We start from the raw sequence: 4,459 nt of genomic DNA, 5'->3' as shown, positions 1-4,459 counted from the left end.
ATTATGAGACTTTGTGATACTGCAATGTTTAGCATCTAAAAATGTTTGCCAATTACAGTAACAGTTCATGAGACGCACCTCTGGCCTGTGGTTGAAATCAAATCAAATCAAATATATTTGTATAGCACTTTTCACAACATATGTTGTCACAAAGCGCTTTACAGGATTTACAAGGTTAACAATACTATGGGTCCAAATCCCAAAAACCATTGAAACTATTGGTTGATCTAAACCTTCACAAATTCCCTTTCTTACTGTAACTGAATGTTCACATGTGAATCATTTAATCAAGTTAGGATAAAATTACCAAAATGTAACAACAAAAAAAAGTAAAATGATGCCTTAGAGATTATGACAACATGTTCAGCACTTTTGCATGCAATGACCAAGGCGATGACCTAAAGACTAAATGTTTTGGAGAGTAAGACAATCCAAACAGACAATCCGTACAATACATTTTAATAAACATAACATAAGCAATTGATAATGTAAAAAACAGACAATTGTCCATGTCCATTTGCAAAATGTACAAAAACATTTGCAAAATGTGAAACACAATGAGAAATGCAATTATGATGTGCACAAGTGATTAGGTGATGTGGAGACTGAATGAACAGTTTTGAGAATTTCAATTCTGATCTGAGAAATGAACCAAATCGACTGAGAAAAACTGTAATGGGAAATCATCTATAAATGAAGTTACCATCCTCTGCTTCAGCCCATTGTCTAACAGTCTTTTCTCTAAATCTTCTAGGGCCTCCATTGAATTTAGTGGAAAAACTTTAATTTCCTCCTCATCCTGGACCTGTTGTGGGGGCAAAATTCGCCAGCCACCCACAAGAAACTCAACAAGTGATGTGAGGTAAGTAATCTTCAGGTCCATCTCTCTCACTGCCTCTAACACTGTTCTGTCTACAGCTGCAAAAATAAGATAGAAGTTATCCTTTTACTCATTGTAAGCAATTTATAAACTACTTTGTCTTAAAGACCAAACTTACATGTGCACTGATTATTGATGAACCGCCTTGAGGGTCCCTGTTGTGCAGTGTGTGCTGTTTACAGTACAAGGTTTATTTAAACATTAATTTTAGTAATCTAAGAAGTGATTGTAAATATGAGTGTTTATTTATACATACTGACAAATATCTATAAAAACTATAACATGCTCCAAAATGGAGCTGATAAAATAGACAGTATACATAGATACAAGGAGGTGCATGTGTGTATATGGCTTGTAAAGTTTTAGGTAAACTCACCATTTGTATGATGAAGAACATCCTGGCCTTGTCTTGTGTCCTGAGATGGCCATGTGTACGTATTGGGCATGTTCCACCTTGTTTGCCCTTGTTGTGGTGTAGGTGCTGTTAACATGGAAATGAGAGAGAGATAGAGATAGACAGAGATATAGAGACATAGAGATATAGAGAGATAGAGATATAGATAGATAGGACACAATGGTTATAGATAGAAAGAGAGATGTAGGTAGATTAATAGGTAGATAGATGGTTAGAGTTGTAGATAGGTTGGTAGATAGGGAATAATTAAGTTAAGCACGTAGTCGTCTGTAACTGCACCAGCCTCAATTTGTCCAATTAGACTGTTTATTTCCTTTTATTCTGTCGTGAAAAGACATTTCTGCTGCTTTCAAGTCCAACTATGAGCGATTGCTTCTGACTGGAGTCTAAGCCCCGCCCCAAATTCAGGCGAGCGTTCCTATTGGACTGTGATTAGATTTCATTCTGGCATGAATACAGCTTCGCAGAGACACACAATAGAATACAATGACGTTCAGTCCATTGTATTTCAGGGTGGCTTCTGGCACGAATTCAGCGTTTCTTTCTTTAAATACAAATCCTGGAGCTTTTACTTTTCATTGTGGCATGTTTTCATCACATCAGTGTTTAAATCAATCTCGTGATCATTACATTTAAAGGAGACATTTATGTCAGAAATACCGTACGGTGAAAAGCAATACCTCGGTGCCGTGATTACATTTCGAGCTGTATTATATTCAATTCTGGCACAAATTCAGCGTTTTGGTTTTGAATGGTAATTCTTGTGTATTGTTTTTCAATAAAGAGATAAAGTGCATTGAAACGTAATGTAATAGTGCTTTTGCATTTCATTGTGGCACGTATTCTGCATGTTTGTATGGAAAAGCAATGCATTTTGTGGATTGCATTTCCATTTTTGCCTAGTAGCGATTACTTTTCGAATAGGCACTGAATTCTCTCCATAAAATATTACGGAGCCCGTAAGGTGACATTATGTAAAAAATATAATAACGCGTGGCCACGACTTACTAACGCATGCGAACAAGATAATTAAGTATTACTTTATATAAAGCCAGGTTTACTTTCCTTGGGCAGTCAGTTCGCGAACATCCCTGGGATCTGCTTGCTTTGCTGTGAAAAAATAAACTTTGTTGCCGCGTGGGTAAGGCGACATTAGTATCTCGTTCCCACGCGTTAGTAAGTCGTGGCCACGCGTTATTATTTTTTTTATACATGATGTCACCTTACGGGCTCCGTAAAATATAGTAAAATCCATTACATTTTTTTTGACTGTCTTGTCAATGGATTTAATGTATGGAGCCAGATCCTTAAGCCTGGTTTATACTTGCGGCGAAAATGACGTAATCGCTGTGGCTCCGCCCGTGCGCGAGGTCGTGCACCTCTTGAAATTTGTAACTTCGTGCGCGCGCCGCGCTTCAGCGCGATGGACAAAGTCATGTTTGCCGGGTTCATACACCTTTACAAGGTGGAATTAAAGCACTTGTTCGTCACTTTAAAGGTCCATTTCAATATTTCCCAGCACGTTAAACTTAATTCAGTTAAATATTTATACATATACTCGAAATGAATCGAAATAATTCGCTTTTTTATCACATTATTTAATGGTTGTTTATTTTCAAAACGCCCAATCTTAACGTCTTCACGTTCTCTCATGTTTCGTCCTGGAATTACAAGAGGCTCGTATTTGTTAACGTATCGTTTCAGACAACACTGCAAAGCCATATTTACGTTTGATGCCTGATGTGTATATATATACGGTCTCTGGTCAGGTAAAAATGTTCTTTCACCGGTTTTGCAGGGGTTTTTTATTCTCCACTGCCACCTATCGTTTCGGAGAACAACGTCTACACCGCTCGTGCAGGGTTGCGCGAGGTGGGCGGAGTCGCGCGCTACGGTCGCTCGCAAAAGTATAAACCAGGCTTTAAATGCGAGAGACCGTTTTCGCCATTCCAGATGGCTCAGTCAAAACCATTACGCCTTAATGAACCAATAAATACATCAGCAGCGAAAATGAGTGTAAAAATACCAGGGTTCACGTGTTTTTATTTTCTAACATGGGCTAAAGCACAGGGTAGACTCAAACGACAAGCGTTTAAGTTGAAGTTTCAAGTTTATTTGTCATTTGCACTCCATGGGACATGTGTACATTGAAATTCTTATGGTGAGAGTTAGGGATACACTCTACAATAATGAAGCTTAATAATATAATAGTGAAAAGAGAGAAGAAAGATAACATAGAGAATCAAATTTGTACAATATATATACAGACATATTATATGCAATTATATACACATCAGTACACAAAACAAAACTAAAATTGCACAAGATGTATTAAAGTGACTGTGATCTTTTAAAGTGACTGTTGCATTGATAGAGGTAGTGGCTCAGTGAGTGAAAAAAAAAGTTCGTAAGACGATTGCAGTGCAGAATTTATATTAATTATTGTCTTTATTTGCCCACTTTGTTTAGAAGCCTGATAGCCTGTGGGTAGAAACTGTTTATTGACAGCGTCGTTTTGGCCTGAATGCTGCGGTACCTCCTGTCTGATGGCAGTAAGGTGAACAGTCCATGTGCTGGGTGAGTGCTGTCCTTCTGGATTCTGTGGATCTTCCTTGAACAGCGAGACTGGTGTATGGCAGGTAGTTTATTCCCGATAATGTGTTCTGCTGTCCTCACCACCCTCTTCAGCACCTACCAGTGCTTAGAGTCAGAGTAGAGGAGAAGCTGTTTCCTACTCTCACCACCTGGGGTCTGCTCGTCAGGAAGTCCAGTATCCAGTTACATAGCTGTGTGCTGATACCCAGTTCTATGAGTTTGGCTGGAATGATGGTGTTGAACGCTGAGCTGTAATCTATGAACAGCATTCTAACATATGTGTTCTTTTTGTCCAGGTGTGTGAGAGCGTTGTGGACAGTCAGTGAAATGACGTTGTCTGTGGATCTGTTGGGTCGGTAAGCGAACTGTTGAGGGTCTATGGTGGAGGGAAGAATAGAGCAGATGTGTGATTTTATGAGCCGTTCGAAGCACTTCATGGCTGCTGATGTAAGTGCGACAGGACGGTAGTCGTTTAGACAGGTGACGGCTGGTTTCTTTGGAACTGGGACAATCGTTGTTTTCTTGAAGCATGTGGGAATCACTGACAGACTTAGGGAGAGGTTAAAGAT

General features: G+C 39.0%; 1 long non-coding RNA gene across 1 annotated transcript; it reads right to left on the bottom strand.

Annotated features, from left to right (window-relative positions):
* Window positions 1–574: 574 nt before the first annotated feature.
* On the bottom strand, window positions 575–2,259 carry LOC143521492 (uncharacterized). Its single transcript, XR_013132773.1, has 3 exons — window positions 1,257–2,259; window positions 999–1,052; window positions 575–918 (listed from the first exon to the last, which is right to left on the bottom strand). It is a non-coding gene; the product is annotated as an uncharacterized LOC143521492 (long non-coding RNA).
* Window positions 2,260–4,459: the final 2,200 nt, after the last annotated feature.

Source organism: Brachyhypopomus gauderio, chromosome 8 (genome assembly GCF_052324685.1).
Source record: "Brachyhypopomus gauderio isolate BG-103 chromosome 8, BGAUD_0.2, whole genome shotgun sequence".
Taxonomy (NCBI): domain Eukaryota; kingdom Metazoa; phylum Chordata; class Actinopteri; order Gymnotiformes; family Hypopomidae; genus Brachyhypopomus; species Brachyhypopomus gauderio.
Note: the sequence above shows the minus strand (reverse complement) of the source record. Positions and strands in the feature narration are given on the sequence as shown.